At 44.6% G+C, this 23,730-nt stretch overlaps 60 non-coding genes across 60 annotated transcripts; 13 read left to right on the forward strand and 47 right to left on the reverse strand.

The window, feature by feature from the left end:
- Position 1: 1 nt before the first annotated feature.
- TRNAA-CGC (transfer RNA alanine (anticodon CGC)) lies at positions 2–73 on the reverse strand. Its single transcript has one exon. It is a non-coding gene; the product is annotated as a tRNA-Ala (tRNA).
- Positions 74–202: 129 nt separating this feature from the next.
- Positions 203–288, reverse strand: TRNAY-GUA (transfer RNA tyrosine (anticodon GUA)). Its single transcript is given in 2 exon segments — positions 203–238; positions 252–288. It is a non-coding gene; the product is annotated as a tRNA-Tyr (tRNA).
- A 768-nt stretch (positions 289–1,056) lies between these two features.
- TRNAA-UGC (transfer RNA alanine (anticodon UGC)) lies at positions 1,057–1,128 on the reverse strand. Its single transcript has one exon. It is a non-coding gene; the product is annotated as a tRNA-Ala (tRNA).
- Positions 1,129–1,285: 157 nt separating this feature from the next.
- On the forward strand, positions 1,286–1,358 carry TRNAM-CAU (transfer RNA methionine (anticodon CAU)). Its single transcript has one exon. It is a non-coding gene; the product is annotated as a tRNA-Met (tRNA).
- Positions 1,359–1,557: 199 nt separating this feature from the next.
- On the reverse strand, positions 1,558–1,629 carry TRNAA-CGC (transfer RNA alanine (anticodon CGC)). The gene has a single exon. It is a non-coding gene; the product is annotated as a tRNA-Ala (tRNA).
- Positions 1,630–1,758: 129 nt separating this feature from the next.
- Positions 1,759–1,844, reverse strand: TRNAY-GUA (transfer RNA tyrosine (anticodon GUA)). Its single transcript is given in 2 exon segments — positions 1,759–1,794; positions 1,808–1,844. It is a non-coding gene; the product is annotated as a tRNA-Tyr (tRNA).
- A 768-nt stretch (positions 1,845–2,612) lies between these two features.
- TRNAA-UGC (transfer RNA alanine (anticodon UGC)) lies at positions 2,613–2,684 on the reverse strand. The gene has a single exon. It is a non-coding gene; the product is annotated as a tRNA-Ala (tRNA).
- A 157-nt stretch (positions 2,685–2,841) lies between these two features.
- TRNAM-CAU (transfer RNA methionine (anticodon CAU)) lies at positions 2,842–2,914 on the forward strand. Its single transcript has one exon. It is a non-coding gene; the product is annotated as a tRNA-Met (tRNA).
- Positions 2,915–3,113: 199 nt separating this feature from the next.
- Positions 3,114–3,185, reverse strand: TRNAA-CGC (transfer RNA alanine (anticodon CGC)). The gene has a single exon. It is a non-coding gene; the product is annotated as a tRNA-Ala (tRNA).
- Positions 3,186–3,314: 129 nt separating this feature from the next.
- On the reverse strand, positions 3,315–3,400 carry TRNAY-GUA (transfer RNA tyrosine (anticodon GUA)). Its single transcript is given in 2 exon segments — positions 3,315–3,350; positions 3,364–3,400. It is a non-coding gene; the product is annotated as a tRNA-Tyr (tRNA).
- Positions 3,401–4,168: 768 nt separating this feature from the next.
- TRNAA-UGC (transfer RNA alanine (anticodon UGC)) lies at positions 4,169–4,240 on the reverse strand. Its single transcript has one exon. It is a non-coding gene; the product is annotated as a tRNA-Ala (tRNA).
- Positions 4,241–4,397: 157 nt separating this feature from the next.
- On the forward strand, positions 4,398–4,470 carry TRNAM-CAU (transfer RNA methionine (anticodon CAU)). Its single transcript has one exon. It is a non-coding gene; the product is annotated as a tRNA-Met (tRNA).
- Positions 4,471–4,669: 199 nt separating this feature from the next.
- TRNAA-CGC (transfer RNA alanine (anticodon CGC)) lies at positions 4,670–4,741 on the reverse strand. The gene has a single exon. It is a non-coding gene; the product is annotated as a tRNA-Ala (tRNA).
- A 129-nt stretch (positions 4,742–4,870) lies between these two features.
- Positions 4,871–4,956, reverse strand: TRNAY-GUA (transfer RNA tyrosine (anticodon GUA)). The gene is given in 2 exon segments: positions 4,871–4,906; positions 4,920–4,956. It is a non-coding gene; the product is annotated as a tRNA-Tyr (tRNA).
- Positions 4,957–5,724: 768 nt separating this feature from the next.
- Positions 5,725–5,796, reverse strand: TRNAA-UGC (transfer RNA alanine (anticodon UGC)). Its single transcript has one exon. It is a non-coding gene; the product is annotated as a tRNA-Ala (tRNA).
- Positions 5,797–5,953: 157 nt separating this feature from the next.
- Positions 5,954–6,026, forward strand: TRNAM-CAU (transfer RNA methionine (anticodon CAU)). The gene has a single exon. It is a non-coding gene; the product is annotated as a tRNA-Met (tRNA).
- Positions 6,027–6,225: 199 nt separating this feature from the next.
- Positions 6,226–6,297, reverse strand: TRNAA-CGC (transfer RNA alanine (anticodon CGC)). Its single transcript has one exon. It is a non-coding gene; the product is annotated as a tRNA-Ala (tRNA).
- A 129-nt stretch (positions 6,298–6,426) lies between these two features.
- On the reverse strand, positions 6,427–6,512 carry TRNAY-GUA (transfer RNA tyrosine (anticodon GUA)). Its single transcript is given in 2 exon segments — positions 6,427–6,462; positions 6,476–6,512. It is a non-coding gene; the product is annotated as a tRNA-Tyr (tRNA).
- A 768-nt stretch (positions 6,513–7,280) lies between these two features.
- TRNAA-UGC (transfer RNA alanine (anticodon UGC)) lies at positions 7,281–7,352 on the reverse strand. Its single transcript has one exon. It is a non-coding gene; the product is annotated as a tRNA-Ala (tRNA).
- Positions 7,353–7,509: 157 nt separating this feature from the next.
- Positions 7,510–7,582, forward strand: TRNAM-CAU (transfer RNA methionine (anticodon CAU)). The gene has a single exon. It is a non-coding gene; the product is annotated as a tRNA-Met (tRNA).
- Positions 7,583–7,781: 199 nt separating this feature from the next.
- On the reverse strand, positions 7,782–7,853 carry TRNAA-CGC (transfer RNA alanine (anticodon CGC)). Its single transcript has one exon. It is a non-coding gene; the product is annotated as a tRNA-Ala (tRNA).
- Positions 7,854–7,982: 129 nt separating this feature from the next.
- Positions 7,983–8,068, reverse strand: TRNAY-GUA (transfer RNA tyrosine (anticodon GUA)). Its single transcript is given in 2 exon segments — positions 7,983–8,018; positions 8,032–8,068. It is a non-coding gene; the product is annotated as a tRNA-Tyr (tRNA).
- Positions 8,069–8,836: 768 nt separating this feature from the next.
- On the reverse strand, positions 8,837–8,908 carry TRNAA-UGC (transfer RNA alanine (anticodon UGC)). Its single transcript has one exon. It is a non-coding gene; the product is annotated as a tRNA-Ala (tRNA).
- A 157-nt stretch (positions 8,909–9,065) lies between these two features.
- Positions 9,066–9,138, forward strand: TRNAM-CAU (transfer RNA methionine (anticodon CAU)). The gene has a single exon. It is a non-coding gene; the product is annotated as a tRNA-Met (tRNA).
- A 199-nt stretch (positions 9,139–9,337) lies between these two features.
- On the reverse strand, positions 9,338–9,409 carry TRNAA-CGC (transfer RNA alanine (anticodon CGC)). Its single transcript has one exon. It is a non-coding gene; the product is annotated as a tRNA-Ala (tRNA).
- Positions 9,410–9,538: 129 nt separating this feature from the next.
- Positions 9,539–9,624, reverse strand: TRNAY-GUA (transfer RNA tyrosine (anticodon GUA)). Its single transcript is given in 2 exon segments — positions 9,539–9,574; positions 9,588–9,624. It is a non-coding gene; the product is annotated as a tRNA-Tyr (tRNA).
- Positions 9,625–10,392: 768 nt separating this feature from the next.
- On the reverse strand, positions 10,393–10,464 carry TRNAA-UGC (transfer RNA alanine (anticodon UGC)). Its single transcript has one exon. It is a non-coding gene; the product is annotated as a tRNA-Ala (tRNA).
- Positions 10,465–10,621: 157 nt separating this feature from the next.
- Positions 10,622–10,694, forward strand: TRNAM-CAU (transfer RNA methionine (anticodon CAU)). Its single transcript has one exon. It is a non-coding gene; the product is annotated as a tRNA-Met (tRNA).
- A 199-nt stretch (positions 10,695–10,893) lies between these two features.
- TRNAA-CGC (transfer RNA alanine (anticodon CGC)) lies at positions 10,894–10,965 on the reverse strand. The gene has a single exon. It is a non-coding gene; the product is annotated as a tRNA-Ala (tRNA).
- Positions 10,966–11,094: 129 nt separating this feature from the next.
- TRNAY-GUA (transfer RNA tyrosine (anticodon GUA)) lies at positions 11,095–11,180 on the reverse strand. The gene is given in 2 exon segments: positions 11,095–11,130; positions 11,144–11,180. It is a non-coding gene; the product is annotated as a tRNA-Tyr (tRNA).
- Positions 11,181–11,948: 768 nt separating this feature from the next.
- On the reverse strand, positions 11,949–12,020 carry TRNAA-UGC (transfer RNA alanine (anticodon UGC)). The gene has a single exon. It is a non-coding gene; the product is annotated as a tRNA-Ala (tRNA).
- A 157-nt stretch (positions 12,021–12,177) lies between these two features.
- TRNAM-CAU (transfer RNA methionine (anticodon CAU)) lies at positions 12,178–12,250 on the forward strand. Its single transcript has one exon. It is a non-coding gene; the product is annotated as a tRNA-Met (tRNA).
- Positions 12,251–12,449: 199 nt separating this feature from the next.
- On the reverse strand, positions 12,450–12,521 carry TRNAA-CGC (transfer RNA alanine (anticodon CGC)). The gene has a single exon. It is a non-coding gene; the product is annotated as a tRNA-Ala (tRNA).
- A 129-nt stretch (positions 12,522–12,650) lies between these two features.
- Positions 12,651–12,736, reverse strand: TRNAY-GUA (transfer RNA tyrosine (anticodon GUA)). Its single transcript is given in 2 exon segments — positions 12,651–12,686; positions 12,700–12,736. It is a non-coding gene; the product is annotated as a tRNA-Tyr (tRNA).
- Positions 12,737–13,504: 768 nt separating this feature from the next.
- Positions 13,505–13,576, reverse strand: TRNAA-UGC (transfer RNA alanine (anticodon UGC)). Its single transcript has one exon. It is a non-coding gene; the product is annotated as a tRNA-Ala (tRNA).
- Positions 13,577–13,733: 157 nt separating this feature from the next.
- Positions 13,734–13,806, forward strand: TRNAM-CAU (transfer RNA methionine (anticodon CAU)). Its single transcript has one exon. It is a non-coding gene; the product is annotated as a tRNA-Met (tRNA).
- Positions 13,807–14,005: 199 nt separating this feature from the next.
- On the reverse strand, positions 14,006–14,077 carry TRNAA-CGC (transfer RNA alanine (anticodon CGC)). The gene has a single exon. It is a non-coding gene; the product is annotated as a tRNA-Ala (tRNA).
- A 129-nt stretch (positions 14,078–14,206) lies between these two features.
- TRNAY-GUA (transfer RNA tyrosine (anticodon GUA)) lies at positions 14,207–14,292 on the reverse strand. Its single transcript is given in 2 exon segments — positions 14,207–14,242; positions 14,256–14,292. It is a non-coding gene; the product is annotated as a tRNA-Tyr (tRNA).
- A 768-nt stretch (positions 14,293–15,060) lies between these two features.
- On the reverse strand, positions 15,061–15,132 carry TRNAA-UGC (transfer RNA alanine (anticodon UGC)). Its single transcript has one exon. It is a non-coding gene; the product is annotated as a tRNA-Ala (tRNA).
- A 157-nt stretch (positions 15,133–15,289) lies between these two features.
- Positions 15,290–15,362, forward strand: TRNAM-CAU (transfer RNA methionine (anticodon CAU)). The gene has a single exon. It is a non-coding gene; the product is annotated as a tRNA-Met (tRNA).
- Positions 15,363–15,561: 199 nt separating this feature from the next.
- Positions 15,562–15,633, reverse strand: TRNAA-CGC (transfer RNA alanine (anticodon CGC)). The gene has a single exon. It is a non-coding gene; the product is annotated as a tRNA-Ala (tRNA).
- Positions 15,634–15,762: 129 nt separating this feature from the next.
- On the reverse strand, positions 15,763–15,848 carry TRNAY-GUA (transfer RNA tyrosine (anticodon GUA)). Its single transcript is given in 2 exon segments — positions 15,763–15,798; positions 15,812–15,848. It is a non-coding gene; the product is annotated as a tRNA-Tyr (tRNA).
- Positions 15,849–16,616: 768 nt separating this feature from the next.
- On the reverse strand, positions 16,617–16,688 carry TRNAA-UGC (transfer RNA alanine (anticodon UGC)). Its single transcript has one exon. It is a non-coding gene; the product is annotated as a tRNA-Ala (tRNA).
- A 429-nt stretch (positions 16,689–17,117) lies between these two features.
- TRNAA-CGC (transfer RNA alanine (anticodon CGC)) lies at positions 17,118–17,189 on the reverse strand. The gene has a single exon. It is a non-coding gene; the product is annotated as a tRNA-Ala (tRNA).
- A 129-nt stretch (positions 17,190–17,318) lies between these two features.
- Positions 17,319–17,404, reverse strand: TRNAY-GUA (transfer RNA tyrosine (anticodon GUA)). Its single transcript is given in 2 exon segments — positions 17,319–17,354; positions 17,368–17,404. It is a non-coding gene; the product is annotated as a tRNA-Tyr (tRNA).
- A 768-nt stretch (positions 17,405–18,172) lies between these two features.
- Positions 18,173–18,244, reverse strand: TRNAA-UGC (transfer RNA alanine (anticodon UGC)). The gene has a single exon. It is a non-coding gene; the product is annotated as a tRNA-Ala (tRNA).
- A 429-nt stretch (positions 18,245–18,673) lies between these two features.
- On the reverse strand, positions 18,674–18,745 carry TRNAA-CGC (transfer RNA alanine (anticodon CGC)). Its single transcript has one exon. It is a non-coding gene; the product is annotated as a tRNA-Ala (tRNA).
- A 129-nt stretch (positions 18,746–18,874) lies between these two features.
- Positions 18,875–18,960, reverse strand: TRNAY-GUA (transfer RNA tyrosine (anticodon GUA)). The gene is given in 2 exon segments: positions 18,875–18,910; positions 18,924–18,960. It is a non-coding gene; the product is annotated as a tRNA-Tyr (tRNA).
- A 768-nt stretch (positions 18,961–19,728) lies between these two features.
- TRNAA-UGC (transfer RNA alanine (anticodon UGC)) lies at positions 19,729–19,800 on the reverse strand. Its single transcript has one exon. It is a non-coding gene; the product is annotated as a tRNA-Ala (tRNA).
- Positions 19,801–19,957: 157 nt separating this feature from the next.
- On the forward strand, positions 19,958–20,030 carry TRNAM-CAU (transfer RNA methionine (anticodon CAU)). The gene has a single exon. It is a non-coding gene; the product is annotated as a tRNA-Met (tRNA).
- Positions 20,031–20,229: 199 nt separating this feature from the next.
- Positions 20,230–20,301, reverse strand: TRNAA-CGC (transfer RNA alanine (anticodon CGC)). Its single transcript has one exon. It is a non-coding gene; the product is annotated as a tRNA-Ala (tRNA).
- Positions 20,302–20,430: 129 nt separating this feature from the next.
- Positions 20,431–20,516, reverse strand: TRNAY-GUA (transfer RNA tyrosine (anticodon GUA)). Its single transcript is given in 2 exon segments — positions 20,431–20,466; positions 20,480–20,516. It is a non-coding gene; the product is annotated as a tRNA-Tyr (tRNA).
- Positions 20,517–21,284: 768 nt separating this feature from the next.
- Positions 21,285–21,356, reverse strand: TRNAA-UGC (transfer RNA alanine (anticodon UGC)). The gene has a single exon. It is a non-coding gene; the product is annotated as a tRNA-Ala (tRNA).
- A 157-nt stretch (positions 21,357–21,513) lies between these two features.
- TRNAM-CAU (transfer RNA methionine (anticodon CAU)) lies at positions 21,514–21,586 on the forward strand. The gene has a single exon. It is a non-coding gene; the product is annotated as a tRNA-Met (tRNA).
- Positions 21,587–21,785: 199 nt separating this feature from the next.
- On the reverse strand, positions 21,786–21,857 carry TRNAA-CGC (transfer RNA alanine (anticodon CGC)). The gene has a single exon. It is a non-coding gene; the product is annotated as a tRNA-Ala (tRNA).
- A 129-nt stretch (positions 21,858–21,986) lies between these two features.
- Positions 21,987–22,072, reverse strand: TRNAY-GUA (transfer RNA tyrosine (anticodon GUA)). Its single transcript is given in 2 exon segments — positions 21,987–22,022; positions 22,036–22,072. It is a non-coding gene; the product is annotated as a tRNA-Tyr (tRNA).
- A 767-nt stretch (positions 22,073–22,839) lies between these two features.
- On the reverse strand, positions 22,840–22,911 carry TRNAA-UGC (transfer RNA alanine (anticodon UGC)). The gene has a single exon. It is a non-coding gene; the product is annotated as a tRNA-Ala (tRNA).
- A 157-nt stretch (positions 22,912–23,068) lies between these two features.
- TRNAM-CAU (transfer RNA methionine (anticodon CAU)) lies at positions 23,069–23,141 on the forward strand. Its single transcript has one exon. It is a non-coding gene; the product is annotated as a tRNA-Met (tRNA).
- Positions 23,142–23,340: 199 nt separating this feature from the next.
- TRNAA-CGC (transfer RNA alanine (anticodon CGC)) lies at positions 23,341–23,412 on the reverse strand. The gene has a single exon. It is a non-coding gene; the product is annotated as a tRNA-Ala (tRNA).
- A 129-nt stretch (positions 23,413–23,541) lies between these two features.
- On the reverse strand, positions 23,542–23,627 carry TRNAY-GUA (transfer RNA tyrosine (anticodon GUA)). The gene is given in 2 exon segments: positions 23,542–23,577; positions 23,591–23,627. It is a non-coding gene; the product is annotated as a tRNA-Tyr (tRNA).
- Between the last annotated feature and the right edge of the window lie 103 nt (positions 23,628–23,730).

Genomic DNA, 23,730 nt, shown 5'->3' on the forward strand with positions numbered 1-23,730 from the left:
CTGGAGATGCCGGGGATTGAACCCGGGACCTCATACATGCGAAGCATGCGCTCTACCACTGAGCTACATCCCCACTTTTGCACTCGAGCTGTTTGATGGATGCAAGGAATCCCTGAAACCCAGGGACTGCAAAGTCTCGATCATAATCAATGGAAGGTATTGTTTGAATAAAAGTGAAAGATATGGAAATCGAAGCAAAAAATCCTTCGAGCCGGATTTGAACCAGCGACCTAAGGATGTCTGACTTTATGCTACAGTCCTCCGCTCTACCAACTGAGCTATCGAAGGAGTGGCTGAAGTATCTTTCAGCGCTGTAATTATCTCTCGCTCAAGAAAGGTTGTGGGGGTGGGGATCAGGAGCAGATCGATGAAAATCATGAACATTACCTGCAGCTCCCTCTCAAAGTCACCAGTTCTTAGAGCACACTGTAAGGTACGTCTTATCACCCCAAAGGAGGATTTCAGACCAAAGTTCATGTTCTGTCTTGGCTTGGGGATAAGCAGGGGTGCTCCAAATTTCAATTTTACAGAAAGGAAAGGAACTTTGATACAAAGACCTTGGGCAGCATTGGTGGCAAATGGATGGCTGCGCGGAACCATGAAAGAAATGACAGAAAGTTATGGGAGTCATTACTACGCACCCAGCATCAAGAACGTGCATTTTGGATGCATTTTCAAAAGGAAAGAGAACGGAAAAATCTGTAGATTGAAGGTGATTGAGATAAACAAAATATTCCGTTTTTCTAAAAGCTACTGTAAAGAGTCTCTGGTTTAGAAGAAGAACCCTTACCAATGATCAAGAGAGATGCGACAGATTTCTATCATCAAAGCATTATGGTTGTCAAGATGAATCATCACTTTGATGTCTTCAACAAGTAGGATTCTTTTGATCTATAATCATCAAAAATGAGATAGCCCCATTTCATGGGATTTTTCAAGGCAAACGTCTGACAGATTAAGCGGGGTCCTCATCCCGGTTGGAGGACATATCTCTTCCTTCATCATGATGCCAGCCTAGCTTTCGGCCCAAAATCCAAGGTAAGCATGGCAAAAGTCTGGAGATGCCGGGGATTGAACCCGGGGCCTCATACATGCAAAGCATGCGCTCTACCACTGAGCTACATCCCCACTTCTGCAAGGTTTGACTGTATGATTGGAAACCCTGCATTGAACCGACGGCCACATCACCCCATTCGACTCTGCAGTATACAATGTCAGTCAGGAAAATCCTTCAGCCTTGTACCTGGATGATCTTCATGGTCTTATGTACAGATGCCTATATACAGCCTTCTTAGCGCAGTAGGCAGCGCGTCAGTCTCATAATCTGAAGGTCCTGAGTTCGATCCTCAGAGAGGGCATTTATTTCCTTCTTTTGGAATGCAAAATTCTCCGATTTTCTTGAAATGCGCAAACTATGCCTAGTTCAAAGATTTTTCCAAAGCAAATGTCTGACTATTTAAGTGGGGCTCTCACCCCAACTGCATGACAAACTTCTTCTTTCTGCATGATGGCAGGCTAGCCTTCTGGAAAAAAGCCAAGATAAGGAACAGAGGCTCCTGGAGATGCCGGGGATTGAACCCGGGACCTCATACATGCGAAGCATGCGCTCTACCACTGAGCTACATCCCCACTTTTGCACTCGAGCTGTTTGATGGATGCAAGGAATCCCTGAAACCCAGGGACTGCAAAGTCTCGATCATAATCAATGGAAGGTATTGTTTGAATAAAAGTGAAAGATATGGAAATCGAAGCAAAAAATCCTTCGAGCCGGATTTGAACCAGCGACCTAAGGATGTCTGACTTTATGCTACAGTCCTCCGCTCTACCAACTGAGCTATCGAAGGAGTGGCTGAAGTATCTTTCAGCGCTGTAATTATCTCTCGCTCAAGAAAGGTTGTGGGGGTGGGGATCAGGAGCAGATCGATGAAAATCATGAACATTACCTGCAGCTCCCTCTCAAAGTCACCAGTTCTTAGAGCACACTGTAAGGTACGTCTTATCACCCCAAAGGAGGATTTCAGACCAAAGTTCATGTTCTGTCTTGGCTTGGGGATAAGCAGGGGTGCTCCAAATTTCAATTTTACAGAAAGGAAAGGAACTTTGATACAAAGACCTTGGGCAGCATTGGTGGCAAATGGATGGCTGCGCGGAACCATGAAAGAAATGACAGAAAGTTATGGGAGTCATTACTACGCACCCAGCATCAAGAACGTGCATTTTGGATGCATTTTCAAAAGGAAAGAGAACGGAAAAATCTGTAGATTGAAGGTGATTGAGATAAACAAAATATTCCGTTTTTCTAAAAGCTACTGTAAAGAGTCTCTGGTTTAGAAGAAGAACCCTTACCAATGATCAAGAGAGATGCGACAGATTTCTATCATCAAAGCATTATGGTTGTCAAGATGAATCATCACTTTGATGTCTTCAACAAGTAGGATTCTTTTGATCTATAATCATCAAAAATGAGATAGCCCCATTTCATGGGATTTTTCAAGGCAAACGTCTGACAGATTAAGCGGGGTCCTCATCCCGGTTGGAGGACATATCTCTTCCTTCATCATGATGCCAGCCTAGCTTTCGGCCCAAAATCCAAGGTAAGCATGGCAAAAGTCTGGAGATGCCGGGGATTGAACCCGGGGCCTCATACATGCAAAGCATGCGCTCTACCACTGAGCTACATCCCCACTTCTGCAAGGTTTGACTGTATGATTGGAAACCCTGCATTGAACCGACGGCCACATCACCCCATTCGACTCTGCAGTATACAATGTCAGTCAGGAAAATCCTTCAGCCTTGTACCTGGATGATCTTCATGGTCTTATGTACAGATGCCTATATACAGCCTTCTTAGCGCAGTAGGCAGCGCGTCAGTCTCATAATCTGAAGGTCCTGAGTTCGATCCTCAGAGAGGGCATTTCTTTCCTTCTTTTGGAATGCAAAATTCTCCGATTTTCTTGAAATGCGCAAACTATGCCTAGTTCAAAGATTTTTCCAAAGCAAATGTCTGACTATTTAAGTGGGGCTCTCACCCCAACTGCATGACAAACTTCTTCTTTCTGCATGATGGCAGGCTAGCCTTCTGGAAAAAAGCCAAGATAAGGAACAGAGGCTCCTGGAGATGCCGGGGATTGAACCCGGGACCTCATACATGCGAAGCATGCGCTCTACCACTGAGCTACATCCCCACTTTTGCACTCGAGCTGTTTGATGGATGCAAGGAATCCCTGAAACCCAGGGACTGCAAAGTCTCGATCATAATCAATGGAAGGTATTGTTTGAATAAAAGTGAAAGATATGGAAATCGAAGCAAAAAATCCTTCGAGCCGGATTTGAACCAGCGACCTAAGGATGTCTGACTTTATGCTACAGTCCTCCGCTCTACCAACTGAGCTATCGAAGGAGTGGCTGAAGTATCTTTCAGCGCTGTAATTATCTCTCGCTCAAGAAAGGTTGTGGGGGTGGGGATCAGGAGCAGATCGATGAAAATCATGAACATTACCTGCAGCTCCCTCTCAAAGTCACCAGTTCTTAGAGCACACTGTAAGGTACGTCTTATCACCCCAAAGGAGGATTTCAGACCAAAGTTCATGTTCTGTCTTGGCTTGGGGATAAGCAGGGGTGCTCCAAATTTCAATTTTACAGAAAGGAAAGGAACTTTGATACAAAGACCTTGGGCAGCATTGGTGGCAAATGGATGGCTGCGCGGAACCATGAAAGAAATGACAGAAAGTTATGGGAGTCATTACTACGCACCCAGCATCAAGAACGTGCATTTTGGATGCATTTTCAAAAGGAAAGAGAACGGAAAAATCTGTAGATTGAAGGTGATTGAGATAAACAAAATATTCCGTTTTTCTAAAAGCTACTGTAAAGAGTCTCTGGTTTAGAAGAAGAACCCTTACCAATGATCAAGAGAGATGCGACAGATTTCTATCATCAAAGCATTATGGTTGTCAAGATGAATCATCACTTTGATGTCTTCAACAAGTAGGATTCTTTTGATCTATAATCATCAAAAATGAGATAGCCCCATTTCATGGGATTTTTCAAGGCAAACGTCTGACAGATTAAGCGGGGTCCTCATCCCGGTTGGAGGACATATCTCTTCCTTCATCATGATGCCAGCCTAGCTTTCGGCCCAAAATCCAAGGTAAGCATGGCAAAAGTCTGGAGATGCCGGGGATTGAACCCGGGGCCTCATACATGCAAAGCATGCGCTCTACCACTGAGCTACATCCCCACTTCTGCAAGGTTTGACTGTATGATTGGAAACCCTGCATTGAACCGACGGCCACATCACCCCATTCGACTCTGCAGTATACAATGTCAGTCAGGAAAATCCTTCAGCCTTGTACCTGGATGATCTTCATGGTCTTATGTACAGATGCCTATATACAGCCTTCTTAGCGCAGTAGGCAGCGCGTCAGTCTCATAATCTGAAGGTCCTGAGTTCGATCCTCAGAGAGGGCATTTATTTCCTTCTTTTGGAATGCAAAATTCTCCGATTTTCTTGAAATGCGCAAACTATGCCTAGTTCAAAGATTTTTCCAAAGCAAATGTCTGACTATTTAAGTGGGGCTCTCACCCCAACTGCATGACAAACTTCTTCTTTCTGCATGATGGCAGGCTAGCCTTCTGGAAAAAAGCCAAGATAAGGAACAGAGGCTCCTGGAGATGCCGGGGATTGAACCCGGGACCTCATACATGCGAAGCATGCGCTCTACCACTGAGCTACATCCCCACTTTTGCCCTCGAGCTGTTTGATGGATGCAAGGAATCCCTGAAACCCAGGGACTGCAAAGTCTCGATCATAATCAATGGAAGGTATTGTTTGAATAAAAGTGAAATATATGGAAATCGAAGCAAAAAATCCTTCGAGCCGGATTTGAACCAGCGACCTAAGGATGTCTGACTTTATGCTACAGTCCTCCGCTCTACCAACTGAGCTATCGAAGGAGTGGCTGAAGTATCTTTCAGCGCTGTAATTATCTCTCGCTCAAGAAAGGTTGTGGGGGTGGGGATCAGGAGCAGATCGATGAAAATCATGAACATTACCTGCAGCTCCCTCTCAAAGTCACCAGTTCTTAGAGCACACTGTAAGGTACGTCTTATCACCCCAAAGGAGGATTTCAGACCAAAGTTCATGTTCTGTCTTGGCTTGGGGATAAGCAGGGGTGCTCCAAATTTCAATTTTACAGAAAGGAAAGGAACTTTGATACAAAGACCTTGGGCAGCATTGGTGGCAAATGGATGGCTGCGCGGAACCATGAAAGAAATGACAGAAAGTTATGGGAGTCATTACTACGCACCCAGCATCAAGAACGTGCATTTTGGATGCATTTTCAAAAGGAAAGAGAACGGAAAAATCTGTAGATTGAAGGTGATTGAGATAAACAAAATATTCCGTTTTTCTAAAAGCTACTGTAAAGAGTCTCTGGTTTAGAAGAAGAACCCTTACCAATGATCAAGAGAGATGCGACAGATTTCTATCATCAAAGCATTATGGTTGTCAAGATGAATCATCACTTTGATGTCTTCAACAAGTAGGATTCTTTTGATCTATAATCATCAAAAATGAGATAGCCCCACTTCATGGGATTTTTCAAGGCAAACGTCTGACAGATTAAGCGGGGTCCTCATCCCGGTTGGAGGACATATCTCTTCCTTCATCATGATGCCAGCCTAGCTTTCGGCCCAAAATCCAAGGTAAGCATGGCAAAAGTCTGGAGATGCCGGGGATTGAACCCGGGGCCTCATACATGCAAAGCATGCGCTCTACCACTGAGCTACATCCCCACTTCTGCAAGGTTTGACTGTATGATTGGAAACCCTGCATTGAACCGACGGCCACATCACCCCATTCGACTCTGCAGTATACAATGTCAGTCAGGAAAATCCTTCAGCCTTGTACCTGGATGATCTTCATGGTCTTATGTACAGATGCCTATATACAGCCTTCTTAGCGCAGTAGGCAGCGCGTCAGTCTCATAATCTGAAGGTCCTGAGTTCGATCCTCAGAGAGGGCATTTATTTCCTTCTTTTGGAATGCAAAATTCTCCGATTTTCTTGAAATGCGCAAACTATGCTTAGTTCAAAGATTTTTCCAAAGCAAATGTCTGACTATTTAAGTGGGGCTCTCACCCCAACTGCATGACAAACTTCTTCTTTCTGCATGATGGCAGGCTAGCCTTCTGGAAAAAAGCCAAGATAAGGAACAGAGGCTCCTGGAGATGCCGGGGATTGAACCCGGGACCTCATACATGCGAAGCATGCGCTCTACCACTGAGCTACATCCCCACTTTTGCCCTCGAGCTGTTTGATGGATGCAAGGAATCCCTGAAACCCAGGGACTGCAAAGTCTCGATCATAATCAATGGAAGGTATTGTTTGAATAAAAGTGAAAGATATGGAAATCGAAGCAAAAAATCCTTCGAGCCGGATTTGAACCAGCGACCTAAGGATGTCTGACTTTATGCTACAGTCCTCCGCTCTACCAACTGAGCTATCGAAGGAGTGGCTGAAGTATCTTTCAGCGCTGTAATTATCTCTCGCTCAAGAAAGGTTGTGGGGGTGGGGATCAGGAGCAGATCGATGAAAATCATGAACATTACCTGCAGCTCCCTCTCAAAGTCACCAGTTCTTAGAGCACACTGTAAGGTACGTCTTATCACCCCAAAGGAGGATTTCAGACCAAAGTTCATGTTCTGTCTTGGCTTGGGGATAAGCAGGGGTGCTCCAAATTTCAATTTTACAGAAAGGAAAGGAACTTTGATACAAAGACCTTGGGCAGCATTGGTGGCAAATGGATGGCTGCGCGGAACCATGAAAGAAATGACAGAAAGTTATGGGAGTCATTACTACGCACCCAGCATCAAGAACGTGCATTTTGGATGCATTTTCAAAAGGAAAGAGAACGGAAAAATCTGTAGATTGAAGGTGATTGAGATAAACAAAATATTCCGTTTTTCTAAAAGCTACTGTAAAGAGTCTCTGGTTTAGAAGAAGAACCCTTACCAATGATCAAGAGAGATGCGACAGATTTCTATCATCAAAGCATTATGGTTGTCAAGATGAATCATCACTTTGATGTCTTCAACAAGTAGGATTCTTTTGATCTATAATCATCAAAAATGAGATAGCCCCATTTCATGGGATTTTTCAAGGCAAACGTCTGACAGATTAAGCGGGGTCCTCATCCCGGTTGGAGGACATATCTCTTCCTTCATCATGATGCCAGCCTAGCTTTCGGCCCAAAATCCAAGGTAAGCATGGCAAAAGTCTGGAGATGCCGGGGATTGAACCCGGGGCCTCATACATGCAAAGCATGCGCTCTACCACTGAGCTACATCCCCACTTCTGCAAGGTTTGACTGTATGATTGGAAACCCTGCATTGAACCGACGGCCACATCACCCCATTCGACTCTGCAGTATACAATGTCAGTCAGGAAAATCCTTCAGCCTTGTACCTGGATGATCTTCATGGTCTTATGTACAGATGCCTATATACAGCCTTCTTAGCGCAGTAGGCAGCGCGTCAGTCTCATAATCTGAAGGTCCTGAGTTCGATCCTCAGAGAGGGCATTTATTTCCTTCTTTTGGAATGCAAAATTCTCCGATTTTCTTGAAATGCGCAAACTATGCCTAGTTCAAAGATTTTTCCAAAGCAAATGTCTGACTATTTAAGTGGGGCTCTCACCCCAACTGCATGACAAACTTCTTCTTTCTGCATGATGGCAGGCTAGCCTTCTGGAAAAAAGCCAAGATAAGGAACAGAGGCTCCTGGAGATGCCGGGGATTGAACCCGGGACCTCATACATGCGAAGCATGCGCTCTACCACTGAGCTACATCCCCACTTTTGCACTCGAGCTGTTTGATGGATGCAAGGAATCCCTGAAACCCAGGGACTGCAAAGTCTCGATCATAATCAATGGAAGGTATTGTTTGAATAAAAGTGAAAGATATGGAAATCGAAGCAAAAAATCCTTCGAGCCGGATTTGAACCAGCGACCTAAGGATGTCTGACTTTATGCTACAGTCCTCCGCTCTACCAACTGAGCTATCGAAGGAGTGGCTGAAGTATCTTTCAGCGCTGTAATTATCTCTCGCTCAAGAAAGGTTGTGGGGGTGGGGATCAGGAGCAGATCGATGAAAATCATGAACATTACCTGCAGCTCCCTCTCAAAGTCACCAGTTCTTAGAGCACACTGTAAGGTACGTCTTATCACCCCAAAGGAGGATTTCAGACCAAAGTTCATGTTCTGTCTTGGCTTGGGGATAAGCAGGGGTGCTCCAAATTTCAATTTTACAGAAAGGAAAGGAACTTTGATACAAAGACCTTGGGCAGCATTGGTGGCAAATGGATGGCTGCGCGGAACCATGAAAGAAATGACAGAAAGTTATGGGAGTCATTACTACGCACCCAGCATCAAGAACGTGCATTTTGGATGCATTTTCAAAAGGAAAGAGAACGGAAAAATCTGTAGATTGAAGGTGATTGAGATAAACAAAATATTCCGTTTTTCTAAAAGCTACTGTAAAGAGTCTCTGGTTTAGAAGAAGAACCCTTACCAATGATCAAGAGAGATGCGACAGATTTCTATCATCAAAGCATTATGGTTGTCAAGATGAATCATCACTTTGATGTCTTCAACAAGTAGGATTCTTTTGATCTATAATCATCAAAAATGAGATAGCCCCATTTCATGGGATTTTTCAAGGCAAACGTCTGACAGATTAAGCGGGGTCCTCATCCCGGTTGGAGGACATATCTCTTCCTTCATCATGATGCCAGCCTAGCTTTCGGCCCAAAATCCAAGGTAAGCATGGCAAAAGTCTGGAGATGCCGGGGATTGAACCCGGGGCCTCATACATGCAAAGCATGCGCTCTACCACTGAGCTACATCCCCACTTCTGCAAGGTTTGACTGTATGATTGGAAACCCTGCATTGAACCGACGGCCACATCACCCCATTCGACTCTGCAGTATACAATGTCAGTCAGGAAAATCCTTCAGCCTTGTACCTGGATGATCTTCATGGTCTTATGTACAGATGCCTATATACAGCCTTCTTAGCGCAGTAGGCAGCGCGTCAGTCTCATAATCTGAAGGTCCTGAGTTCGATCCTCAGAGAGGGCATTTATTTCCTTCTTTTGGAATGCAAAATTCTCCGATTTTCTTGAAATGCGCAAACTATGCCTAGTTCAAAGATTTTTCCAAAGCAAATGTCTGACTATTTAAGTGGGGCTCTCACCCCAACTGCATGACAAACTTCTTCTTTCTGCATGATGGCAGGCTAGCCTTCTGGAAAAAAGCCAAGATAAGGAACAGAGGCTCCTGGAGATGCCGGGGATTGAACCCGGGACCTCATACATGCGAAGCATGCGCTCTACCACTGAGCTACATCCCCACTTTTGCACTCGAGCTGTTTGATGGATGCAAGGAATCCCTGAAACCCAGGGACTGCAAAGTCTCGATCATAATCAATGGAAGGTATTGTTTGAATAAAAGTGAAAGATATGGAAATCGAAGCAAAAAATCCTTCGAGCCGGATTTGAACCAGCGACCTAAGGATGTCTGACTTTATGCTACAGTCCTCCGCTCTACCAACTGAGCTATCGAAGGAGTGGCTGAAGTATCTTTCAGCGCTGTAATTATCTCTCGCTCAAGAAAGGTTGTGGGGGTGGGGATCAGGAGCAGATCGATGAAAATCATGAACATTACCTGCAGCTCCCTCTCAAAGTCACCAGTTCTTAGAGCACACTGTAAGGTACGTCTTATCACCCCAAAGGAGGATTTCAGACCAAAGTTCATGTTCTGTCTTGGCTTGGGGATAAGCAGGGGTGCTCCAAATTTCAATTTTACAGAAAGGAAAGGAACTTTGATACAAAGACCTTGGGCAGCATTGGTGGCAAATGGATGGCTGCGCGGAACCATGAAAGAAATGACAGAAAGTTATGGGAGTCATTACTACGCACCCAGCATCAAGAACGTGCATTTTGGATGCATTTTCAAAAGGAAAGAGAACGGAAAAATCTGTAGATTGAAGGTGATTGAGATAAACAAAATATTCCGTTTTTCTAAAAGCTACTGTAAAGAGTCTCTGGTTTAGAAGAAGAACCCTTACCAATGATCAAGAGAGATGCGACAGATTTCTATCATCAAAGCATTATGGTTGTCAAGATGAATCATCACTTTGATGTCTTCAACAAGTAGGATTCTTTTGATCTATAATCATCAAAAATGAGATAGCCCCATTTCATGGGATTTTTCAAGGCAAACGTCTGACAGATTAAGCGGGGTCCTCATCCCGGTTGGAGGACATATCTCTTCCTTCATCATGATGCCAGCCTAGCTTTCGGCCCAAAATCCAAGGTAAGCATGGCAAAAGTCTGGAGATGCCGGGGATTGAACCCGGGGCCTCATACATGCAAAGCATGCGCTCTACCACTGAGCTACATCCCCACTTCTGCAAGGTTTGACTGTATGATTGGAAACCCTGCATTGAACCGACGGCCACATCACCCCATTCGACTCTGCAGTATACAATGTCAGTCAGGAAAATCCTTCAGCCTTGTACCTGGATGATCTTCATGGTCTTATGTACAGATGCCTATATACAGCCTTCTTAGCGCAGTAGGCAGCGCGTCAGTCTCATAATCTGAAGGTCCTGAGTTCGATCCTCAGAGAGGGCATTTATTTCCTTCTTTTGGAATGCAAAATTCTCCGATTTTCTTGAAATGCGCAAACTATGCCTAGTTCAAAGATTTTTCCAAAGCAAATGTCTGACTATTTAAGTGGGGCTCTCACCCCAACTGCATGACAAACTTCTTCTTTCTGCATGATGGCAGGCTAGCCTTCTGGAAAAAAGCCAAGATAAGGAACAGAGGCTCCTGGAGATGCCGGGGATTGAACCCGGGACCTCATACATGCGAAGCATGCGCTCTACCACTGAGCTACATCCCCACTTTTGCACTCGAGCTGTTTGATGGATGCAAGGAATCCCTGAAACCCAGGGACTGCAAAGTCTCGATCATAATCAATGGAAGGTATTGTTTGAATAAAAGTGAAAGATATGGAAATCGAAGCAAAAAATCCTTCGAGCCGGATTTGAACCAGCGACCTAAGGATGTCTGACTTTATGCTACAGTCCTCCGCTCTACCAACTGAGCTATCGAAGGAGTGGCTGAAGTATCTTTCAGCGCTGTAATTATCTCTCGCTCAAGAAAGGTTGTGGGGGTGGGGATCAGGAGCAGATCGATGAAAATCATGAACATTACCTGCAGCTCCCTCTCAAAGTCACCAGTTCTTAGAGCACACTGTAAGGTACGTCTTATCACCCCAAAGGAGGATTTCAGACCAAAGTTCATGTTCTGTCTTGGCTTGGGGATAAGCAGGGGTGCTCCAAATTTCAATTTTACAGAAAGGAAAGGAACTTTGATACAAAGACCTTGGGCAGCATTGGTGGCAAATGGATGGCTGCGCGGAACCATGAAAGAAATGACAGAAAGTTATGGGAGTCATTACTACGCACCCAGCATCAAGAACGTGCATTTTGGATGCATTTTCAAAAGGAAAGAGAACGGAAAAATCTGTAGATTGAAGGTGATTGAGATAAACAAAATATTCCGTTTTTCTAAAAGCTACTGTAAAGAGTCTCTGGTTTAGAAGAAGAACCCTTACCAATGATCAAGAGAGATGCGACAGATTTCTATCATCAAAGCATTATGGTTGTCAAGATGAATCATCACTTTGATGTCTTCAACAAGTAGGATTCTTTTGATCTATAATCATCAAAAATGAGATAGCCCCATTTCATGGGATTTTTCAAGGCAAACGTCTGACAGATTAAGCGGGGTCCTCATCCCGGTTGGAGGACATATCTCTTCCTTCATCATGATGCCAGCCTAGCTTTCGGCCCAAAATCCAAGGTAAGCATGGCAAAAGTCTGGAGATGCCGGGGATTGAACCCGGGGCCTCATACATGCAAAGCATGCGCTCTACCACTGAGCTACATCCCCACTTCTGCAAGGTTTGACTGTATGATTGGAAACCCTGCATTGAACCGACGGCCACATCACCCCATTCGACTCTGCAGTATACAATGTCAGTCAGGAAAATCCTTCAGCCTTGTACCTGGATGATCTTCATGGTCTTATGTACAGATGCCTATATACAGCCTTCTTAGCGCAGTAGGCAGCGCGTCAGTCTCATAATCTGAAGGTCCTGAGTTCGATCCTCAGAGAGGGCATTTATTTCCTTCTTTTGGAATGCAAAATTCTCCGATTTTCTTGAAATGCGCAAACTATGCCTAGTTCAAAGATTTTTCCAAAGCAAATGTCTGACTATTTAAGTGGGGCTCTCACCCCAACTGCATGACAAACTTCTTCTTTCTGCATGATGGCAGGCTAGCCTTCTGGAAAAAAGCCAAGATAAGGAACAGAGGCTCCTGGAGATGCCGGGGATTGAACCCGGGACCTCATACATGCGAAGCATGCGCTCTACCACTGAGCTACATCCCCACTTTTGCACTCGAGCTGTTTGATGGATGCAAGGAATCCCTGAAACCCAGGGACTGCAAAGTCTCGATCATAATCAATGGAAGGTATTGTTTGAATAAAAGTGAAAGATATGGAAATCGAAGCAAAAAATCCTTCGAGCCGGATTTGAACCAGCGACCTAAGGATGTCTGACTTTATGCTACAGTCCTCCGCTCTACCAACTGAGCTATCGAAGGAGTGGCTGAAGTATCTTTCAGCGCTGTAATTATCTCTCGCTCAAGAAAGGTTGTGGGGGTGGGGATCAGGAGCAGATCGATGAAAATCATGAACATTACCTGCAGCTCCCTCTCAAAGTCACCAGTTCTTAGAGCACACTGTAAGGTACGTCTTATCACCCCAAAGGAGGATTTCAGACCAAAGTTCATGTTCTGTCTTGGCTTGGGGATAAGCAGGGGTGCTCCAAATTTCAATTTTACAGAAAGGAAAGGAACTTTGATACAAAGACCTTGGGCAGCATTGGTGGCAAATGGATGGCTGCGCGGAACCATGAAAGAAATGACAGAAAGTTATGGGAGTCATTACTACGCACCCAGCATCAAGAACGTGCATTTTGGATGCATTTTCAAAAGGAAAGAGAACGGAAAAATCTGTAGATTGAAGGTGATTGAGATAAACAAAATATTCCGTTTTTCTAAAAGCTACTGTAAAGAGTCTCTGGTTTAGAAGAAGAACCCTTACCAATGATCAAGAGAGATGCGACAGATTTCTATCATCAAAGCATTATGGTTGTCAAGATGAATCATCACTTTGATGTCTTCAACAAGTAGGATTCTTTTGATCTATAATCATCAAAAATGAGATAGCCCCATTTCATGGGATTTTTCAAGGCAAACGTCTGACAGATTAAGCGGGGTCCTCATCCCGGTTGGAGGACATATCTCTTCCTTCATCATGATGCCAGCCTAGCTTTCGGCCCAAAATCCAAGGTAAGCATGGCAAAAGTCTGGAGATGCCGGGGATTGAACCCGGGGCCTCATACATGCAAAGCATGCGCTCTACCACTGAGCTACATCCCCACTTCTGCAAGGTTTGACTGTATGATTGGAAACCCTGCATTGAACCGACGGCCACATCACCCCATTCGACTCTGCAGTATACAATGTCAGTCAGGAAAATCCTTCAGCCTTGTACCTGGATGATCTTCATGGTCTTATGTACAGATGCCTATATACAGCCTTCTTAGCGCAGTAGGCAGCGCGTCAGTCTCATAATCTGAAGGTCCTGAGTTCGATCCTCAGAGAGGGCATTTATTTCCTTCTTTTGGAATGCAAAATTCTCCGATTTTCTTGAAATGCGCAAACTATGCCTAGTTCAAAGATTTTTCCAAAGCAAATGTCTGACTATTTAAGTGGGGCTCTCACCCCAACTGCATGACAAACTTCTTCTTTCTGCATGATGGCAGGCTAGCCTTCTGGAAAAAAGCCAAGATAAGGAACAGAGGCTCCTGGAGATGCCGGGGATTGAACCCGGGACCTCATACATGCGAAGCATGCGCTCTACCACTGAGCTACATCCCCACTTTTGCACTCGAGCTGTTTGATGGATGCAAGGAATCCCTGAAACCCAGGGACTGCAAAGTCTCGATCATAATCAATGGAAGGTATTGTTTGAATAAAAGTGAAAGATATGGAAATCGAAGCAAAAAATCCTTCGAGCCGGATTTGAACCAGCGACCTAAGGATGTCTGACTTTATGCTACAGTCCTCCGCTCTACCAACTGAGCTATCGAAGGAGTGGCTGAAGTATCTTTCAGCGCTGTAATTATCTCTCGCTCAAGAAAGGTTGTGGGGGTGGGGATCAGGAGCAGATCGATGAAAATCATGAACATTACCTGCAGCTCCCTCTCAAAGTCACCAGTTCTTAGAGCACACTGTAAGGTACGTCTTATCACCCCAAAGGAGGATTTCAGACCAAAGTTCATGTTCTGTCTTGGCTTGGGGATAAGCAGGGGTGCTCCAAATTTCAATTTTACAGAAAGGAAAGGAACTTTGATACAAAGACCTTGGGCAGCATTGGTGGCAAATGGATGGCTGCGCGGAACCATGAAAGAAATGACAGAAAGTTATGGGAGTCATTACTACGCACCCAGCATCAAGAACGTGCATTTTGGATGCATTTTCAAAAGGAAAGAGAACGGAAAAATCTGTAGATTGAAGGTGATTGAGATAAACAAAATATTCCGTTTTTCTAAAAGCTACTGTAAAGAGTCTCTGGTTTAGAAGAAGAACCCTTACCAATGATCAAGAGAGATGCGACAGATTTCTATCATCAAAGCATTATGGTTGTCAAGATGAATCATCACTTTGATGTCTTCAACAAGTAGGATTCTTTTGATCTATAATCATCAAAAATGAGATAGCCCCATTTCATGGGATTTTTCAAGGCAAACGTCTGACAGATTAAGCGGGGTCCTCATCCCGGTTGGAGGACATATCTCTTCCTTCATCATGATGCCAGCCTAGCTTTCGGCCCAAAATCCAAGGTAAGCATGGCAAAAGTCTGGAGATGCCGGGGATTGAACCCGGGGCCTCATACATGCAAAGCATGCGCTCTACCACTGAGCTACATCCCCACTTCTGCAAGGTTTGACTGTATGATTGGAAACCCTGCATTGAACCGACGGCCACATCACCCCATTCGACTCTGCAGTATACAATGTCAGTCAGGAAAATCCTTCAGCCTTGTACCTGGATGATCTTCATGGTCTTATGTACAGATGCCTATATACAGCCTTCTTAGCGCAGTAGGCAGCGCGTCAGTCTCATAATCTGAAGGTCCTGAGTTCGATCCTCAGAGAGGGCATTTATTTCCTTCTTTTGGAATGCAAAATTCTCCGATTTTCTTGAAATGCGCAAACTATGCCTAGTTCAAAGATTTTTCCAAAGCAAATGTCTGACTATTTAAGTGGGGCTCTCACCCCAACTGCATGACAAACTTCTTCTTTCTGCATGATGGCAGGCTAGCCTTCTGGAAAAAAGCCAAGATAAGGAACAGAGGCTCCTGGAGATGCCGGGGATTGAACCCGGGACCTCATACATGCGAAGCATGCGCTCTACCACTGAGCTACATCCCCACTTTTGCCCTCGAGCTGTTTGATGGATGCAAGGAATCCCTGAAACCCAGGGACTGCAAAGTCTCGATCATAATCAATGGAAGGTATTGTTTGAATAAAAGTGAAATATATGGAAATCGAAGCAAAAAATCCTTCGAGCCGGATTTGAACCAGCGACCTAAGGATGTCTGACTTTATGCTACAGTCCTCCGCTCTACCAACTGAGCTATCGAAGGAGTGGCTGAAGTATCTTTCAGCGCTGTAATTATCTCTCGCTCAAGAAAGGTTGTGGGGGTGGGGATCAGGAGCAGATCGATGAAAATCATGAACATTACCTGCAGCTCCCTCTCAAAGTCACCAGTTCTTAGAGCACACTGTAAGGTACGTCTTATCACCCCAAAGGAGGATTTCAGACCAAAGTTCATGTTCTGTCTTGGCTTGGGGATAAGCAGGGGTGCTCCAAATTTCAATTTTACAGAAAGGAAAGGAACTTTGATACAAAGACCTTGGGCAGCATTGGTGGCAAATGGATGGCTGCGCGGAACCATGAAAGAAATGACAGAAAGTTATGGGAGTCATTACTACGCACCCAGCATCAAGAACGTGCATTTTGGATGCATTTTCAAAAGGAAAGAGAACGGAAAAATCTGTAGATTGAAGGTGATTGAGATAAACAAAATATTCCGTTTTTCTAAAAGCTACTGTAAAGAGTCTCTGGTTTAGAAGAAGAACCCTTACCAATGATCAAGAGAGATGCGACAGATTTCTATCATCAAAGCATTATGGTTGTCAAGATGAATCATCACTTTGATGTCTTCAACAAGTAGGATTCTTTTGATCTATAATCATCAAAAATGAGATAGCCCCATTTCATGGGATTTTTCAAGGCAAACGTCTGACAGATTAAGCGGGGTCCTCATCCCGGTTGGAGGACATATCTCTTCCTTCATCATGATGCCAGCCTAGCTTTCGGCCCAAAATCCAAGGTAAGCATGGCAAAAGTCTGGAGATGCCGGGGATTGAACCCGGGGCCTCATACATGCAAAGCATGCGCTCTACCACTGAGCTACATCCCCACTTCTGCAAGGTTTGACTGTATGATTGGAAACCCTGCATTGAACCGACGGCCACATCACCCCATTCGACTCTGCAGTATACAATGTCAGTCAGGAAAATCCTTCAGCCTTGTACCTGGATGATCTTCATGGTCTTATGTACAGATGCCTATATACAGTCTTCTTAGCGCAGTAGGCAGCGCGTCAGTCTCATAATCTGAAGGTCCTGAGTTCGATCCTCAGAGAGGGCATTTATTTCCTTCTTTTGGAATGCAAAATTCTCCGATTTTCTTGAAATGCGCAAACTATGCCTAGTTCAAAGATTTTTCCAAAGCAAATGTCTGACTATTTAAGTGGGGCTCTCACCCCAACTGCATGACAAACTTCTTCTTTCTGCATGATGGCAGGCTAGCCTTCTGGAAAAAAGCCAAGATAAGGAACAGAGGCTCCTGGAGATGCCGGGGATTGAACCCGGGACCTCATACATGCGAAGCATGCGCTCTACCACTGAGCTACATCCCCACTTTTGCCCTCGAGCTGTTTGATGGATGCAAGGAATCCCTGAAACCCAGGGACTGCAAAGTCTCGATCATAATCAATGGAAGGTATTGTTTGAATAAAAGTGAAATATATGGAAATCGAAGCAAAAAATCCTTCGAGCCGGATTTGAACCAGCGACCTAAGGATGTCTGACTTTATGCTACAGTCCTCCGCTCTACCAACTGAGCTATCGAAGGAGTGGCTGAAGTATCTTTCAGCGCTGTAATTATCTCTCGCTCAAGAAAGGTTGTGGGGGTGGGGATCAGGAGCAGATCGATGAAAATCATGAACATTACCTGCAGCTCCCTCTCAAAGTCACCAGTTCTTAGAGCACACTGTAAGGTACGTCTTATCACCCCAAAGGAGGATTTCAGACCAAAGTTCATGTTCTGTCTTGGCTTGGGGATAAGCAGGGGTGCTCCAAATTTCAATTTTACAGAAAGGAAAGGAACTTTGATACAAAGACCTTGGGCAGCATTGGTGGCAAATGGATGGCTGCGCGGAACCATGAAAGAAATGACAGAAAGTTATGGGAGTCATTACTACGCACCCAGCATCAAGAACGTGCATTTTGGATGCATTTTCAAAAGGAAAGAGAACGGAAAAATCTGTAGATTGAAGGTGATTGAGATAAACAAAATATTCCGTTTTTCTAAAAGCTACTGTAAAGAGTCTCTGGTTTAGAAGAAGAACCCTTACCAATGATCAAGAGAGATGCGACAGATTTCTATCATCAAAGCATTATGGTTGTCAAGATGAATCATCACTTTGATGTCTTCAACAAGTAGGATTCTTTTGATCTATAATCATCAAAAATGAGATAGCCCCATTTCATGGGATTTTTCAAGGCAAACGTCTGACAGATTAAGCGGGGTCCTCATCCCGGTTGGAGGACATATCTCTTCCTTCATCATGATGCCAGCCTAGCTTTCGGCCCAAAATCCAAGGTAAGCATGGCAAAAGTCTGGAGATGCCGGGGATTGAACCCGGGGCCTCATACATGCAAAGCATGCGCTCTACCACTGAGCTACATCCCCACTTCTGCAAGGTTTGACTGTATGATTGGAAACCCTGCATTGAACCGACGGCCACATCACCCCATTCGACTCTGCAGTATACAATGTCAGTCAGGAAAATCCTTCAGCCTTGTACCTGGATGATCTTCATGGTCTTATGTACAGATGCCTATATACAGTCTTCTTAGCGCAGTAGGCAGCGCGTCAGTCTCATAATCTGAAGGTCCTGAGTTCGATCCTCAGAGAGGGCATTTATTTCCTTCTTTTGGAATGCAAAATTCTCCGATTTTCTTGAAATGCGCAAACTATGCCTAGTTCAAAGATTTTTCCAAAGCAAATGTCTGACTATTTAAGTGGGGCTCTCACCCCAACTGCATGACAAACTTCTTCTTTCTGCATGATGGCAGGCTAGCCTTCTGGAAAAAAGCCAAGATAAGGAACAGAGGCTCCTGGAGATGCCGGGGATTGAACCCGGGACCTCATACATGCGAAGCATGCGCTCTACCACTGAGCTACATCCCCACTTTTGCCCTCGAGCTGTTTGATGGATGCAAGGAATCCCTGAAACCCAGGGACTGCAAAGTCTCGATCATAATCAATGGAAGGTATTGTTTGAATAAAAGTGAAATATATGGAAATCGAAGCAAAAAATCCTTCGAGCCGGATTTGAACCAGCGACCTAAGGATGTCTGACTTTATGCTACAGTCCTCCGCTCTACCAACTGAGCTATCGAAGGAGTGGCTGAAGTATCTTTCAGCGCTGTAATTATCTCTCGCTCAAGAAAGGTTGTGGGGGTGGGGATCAGGAGCAGATCGATGAAAATCATGAACATTACCTGCAGCTCCCTCTCAAAGTCACCAGTTCTTAGAGCACACTGTAAGGTACGTCTTATCACCCCAAAGGAGGATTTCAGACCAAAGTTCATGTTCTGTCTTGGCTTGGGGATAAGCAGGGGTGCTCCAAATTTCAATTTTACAGAAAGGAAAGGAACTTTGATACAAAGACCTTGGGCAGCATTGGTGGCAAATGGATGGCTGCGCGGAACCATGAAAGAAATGACAGAAAGTTATGGGAGTCATTACTACGCACCCAGCATCAAGAACGTGCATTTTGGATGCATTTTCAAAAGGAAAGAGAACGGAAAAATCTGTAGATTGAAGGTGATTGAGATAAACAAAATATTCCGTTTTTCTAAAAGCTACTGTAAAGAGTCTCTGGTTTAGAAGAAGAACCCTTACCAATGATCAAGAGAGATGCGACAGATTTCTATCATCAAAGCATTATGGTTGTCAAGATGAATCATCACTTTGATGTCTTCAACAAGTAGGATTCTTTTGATCTATAATCATCAAAAATGAGATAGCCCCACTTCATGGGATTTTTCAAGGCAAACGTCTGACAGATTAAGCGGGGTCCTCATCCCGGTTGGAGGACATATCTCTTCCTTCATCATGATGCCAGCCTAGCTTTCGGCCCAAAATCCAAGGTAAGCATGGCAAAAGTCTGGAGATGCCGGGGATTGAACCCGGGGCCTCATACATGCAAAGCATGCGCTCTACCACTGAGCTACATCCCCACTTCTGCAAGGTTTGACTGTATGATTGGAAACCCTGCATTGAACCGACGGCCACATCACCCCATTCGACTCTGCAGTATACAATGTCAGTCAGGAAAATCCTTCAGCCTTGTACCTGGATGATCTTCATGGTCTTATGTACAGATGCCTATATACAGCCTTCTTAGCGCAGTAGGCAGCGCGTCAGTCTCATAATCTGAAGGTCCTGAGTTCGATCCTCAGAGAGGGCATTTATTTCCTTCTTTTGGAATGCAAAATTCTCCGATTTTCTTGAAATGCGCAAACTATGCTTAGTTCAAAGATTTTTCCAAAGCAAATGTCTGACTATTTAAGTGGGGCTCTCACCCCAACTGCATGACAAACTTCTTCTTTCTGCATGATGGCAGGCTAGCCTTCTGGAAAAAAGCCAAGATAAGGAACAGAGGCTCCTGGAGATGCCGGGGATTGAACCCGGGACCTCATACATGCGAAGCATGCGCTCTACCACTGAGCTACATCCCCACTTTTGCCCTCGAGCTGTTTGATGGATGCAAGGAATTCCTGAAACCCAGGGACTGCAAAGTCTCGATCATAATCAATGGAAGGTATTGTTTGAATAAAAGTGAAAGATATGGAAATCGAAGCAAAAAATCCTTCGAGCCGGATTTGAACCAGCGACCTAAGGATGTCTGACTTTATGCTACAGTCCTCCGCTCTACCAACTGAGCTATCGAAGGAGTGGCTGAAGTATCTTTCAGCGCTGTAATTATCTCTCGCTCAAGAAAGGTTGTGGGGGTGGGGATCAGGAGCAGATCGATGAAAATCATGAACATTACCTGCAGCTCCCTCTCAAAGTCACCAGTTCTTAGAGCACACTGTAAGGTACGTCTTATCACCCCAAAGGAGGATTTCAGACCAAAGTTCATGTTCTGTCTTGGCTTGGGGATAAGCAGGGGTGCTCCAAATTTCAATTTTACAGAAAGGAAAGGAACTTTGATACAAAGACCTTGGGCAGCATTGGTGGCAAATGGATGGCTGCGCGGAACCATGAAAGAAATGACAGAAAGTTATGGGAGTCATTACTACGCACCCAGCATCAAGAACGTGCATTTTGGATGCATTTTCAAAAGGAAAGAGAACGGAAAAATCTGTAGATTGAAGGTGATTGAGATAAACAAAATATTCCGTTTTTCTAAAAGCTACTGTAAAGAGTCTCTGGTTTAGAAGAAGAACCCTTACCAATGATCAAGAGAGATGCGACAGATTTCTATCATCAAAGCATTATGGTTGTCAAGATGAATCATCACTTTGATGTCTTCAACAAGTAGGATTCTTTTGATCTATAATCATCAAAAATGAGATAGCCCCATTTCATGGGATTTTTCAAGGCAAACGTCTGACAGATTAAGCGGGGTCCTCATCCCGGTTGGAGGACATATCTCTTCCTTCATCATGATGCCAGCCTAGCTTTCGGCCCAAAATCCAAGGTAAGCATGGCAAAAGTCTGGAGATGCCGGGGATTGAACCCGGGGCCTCATACATGCAAAGCATGCGCTCTACCACTGAGCTACATCCCCACTTCTGCAAGGTTTGACTGTATGATTGGAAACCCTGCATTGAACCGACGGCCACATCACCCCATTCGACTCTGCAGTATACAATGTCAGTCAGGAAAATCCTTCAGCCTTGTACCTGGATGATCTTCATGGTCTTATGTACAGATGCCTATATACAGCCTTCTTAGCGCAGTAGGCAGCGCGTCAGTCTCATAATCTGAAGGTCCTGAGTTCGATCCTCAGAGAGGGCATTTATTTCCTTCTTTTGGAATGCAAAATTCTCCGATTTTCTTGAAATGCGCAAACTATGCCTAGTTCAAAGATTTTTCCAAAGCAAATGTCTGACTATTTAAGTGGGGCTCTCACCCCAACTGCATGACAAACTTCTTCTTTCTGCATGATGGCAGGCTAGCCTTCTGGAAAAAAGCCAAGATAAGGAACAGAGGCTCCTGGAGATGCCGGGGATTGAACCCGGGACCTCATACATGCGAAGCATGCGCTCTACCACTGAGCTACATCCCCACTTTTGCACTCGAGCTGTTTGATGGATGCAAGGAATCCCTGAAACCCAGGGACTGCAAAGTCTCGATCATAATCAATGGAAGGTATTGTTTGAATAAAAGTGAAAGATATGGAAATCGAAGCAAAAAATCCTTCGAGCCGGATTTGAACCAGCGACCTAAGGATGTCTGACTTTATGCTACAGTCCTCCGCTCTACCAACTGAGCTATCGAAGGAGTGGCTGAAGTATCTTTCAGCGCTGTAATTATCTCTCGCTCAAGAAAGGTTGTGGGGGTGGGGATCAGGAGCAGATCGATGAAAATCATGAACATTACCTGCAGCTCCCTCTCAAAGTCACCAGTTCTTAGAGCACACTGTAAGGTACTCTTATCACCCCAAAGGAGGATTTCAGACCAAAGTTCATGTTCTGTCTTGGCTTGGGGATAAGCAGGGGTGCTCCAAATTTCAATTTTACAGAAAGGAAAGGAACTTTGATACAAAGACCTTGGGCAGCATTGGTGGCAAATGGATGGCTGCGCGGAACCATGAAAGAAATGACAGAAAGTTATGGGAGTCATTACTACGCACCCAGCATCAAGAACGTGCATTTTGGATGCATTTTCAAAAGGAAAGAGAACGGAAAAATCTGTAGATTGAAGGTGATTGAGATAAACAAAATATTCCGTTTTTCTAAAAGCTACTGTAAAGAGTCTCTGGTTTAGAAGAAGAACCCTTACCAATGATCAAGAGAGATGCGACAGATTTCTATCATCAAAGCATTATGGTTGTCAAGATGAATCATCACTTTGATGTCTTCAACAAGTAGGATTCTTTTGATCTATAATCATCAAAAATGAGATAGCCCCATTTCATGGGATTTTTCAAGGCAAACGTCTGACAGATTAAGCGGGGTCCTCATCCCGGTTGGAGGACATATCTCTTCCTTCATCATGATGCCAGCCTAGCTTTCGGCCCAAAATCCAAGGTAAGCATGGCAAAAGTCTGGAGATGCCGGGGATTGAACCCGGGGCCTCATACATGCAAAGCATGCGCTCTACCACTGAGCTACATCCCCACTTCTGCAAGGTTTGACTGTATGATTGGAAACCCTGCATTGAACCGACGGCCACATCACCCCATTCGACTCTGCAGTATACAATGTCAGTCAGGAAAATCCTTCAGCCTTGTACCTGGATGATCTTCATGGTCTTATGTACAGATGCCTATATACAGCCTTCTTAGCGCAGTAGGCAGCGCGTCAGTCTCATAATCTGAAGGTCCTGAGTTCGATCCTCAGAGAGGGCATTTATTTCCTTCTTTTGGAATGCAAAATTCTCCGATTTTCTTGAAATGCGCAAACTATGCCTAGTTCAAAGATTTTTCCAAAGCAAATGTCTGACTATTTAAGTGGGGCTCTCACCCCAACTGCATGACAAACTTCTTCTTTCTGCATGATGGCAGGCTAGCCTTCTGGAAAAAAGCCAAGATAAGGAACAGAGGCTCCTGGAGATGCCGGGGATTGAACCCGGGACCTCATACATGCGAAGCATGCGCTCTACCACTGAGCTACATCCCCACTTTTGCACTCGAGCTGTTTGATGGATGCAAGGAATCCCTGAAACCCAGGGACTGCAAAGTCTCGATCATAATCAATGGAAGGTATTGTTTGAATAAAAGTGAAAGATATGGAAATCGAAGCAAAAAATCCTTCGAGCCGGATTTGAACCAGCGACCTAAGGATGTCTGACTTTATGCTACAGTCCTCCGCTCTACCAACTGAGCTATCGAAGGAGTGGCTGAAGTATCTTTCAGCGCTGTAATTATCTCTCGCTCAAGAAAGGTTGTGGGGGTGGGGATCAGGAGCAGATCGATGAAAATCATGAACATTACCTGC

The sequence above is a fragment of the Triturus cristatus genome, unplaced genomic scaffold (assembly GCF_964204655.1).
Source record: "Triturus cristatus unplaced genomic scaffold, aTriCri1.1 SCAFFOLD_1074, whole genome shotgun sequence".
In the NCBI taxonomy this organism is placed as follows: domain Eukaryota; kingdom Metazoa; phylum Chordata; class Amphibia; order Caudata; family Salamandridae; genus Triturus; species Triturus cristatus.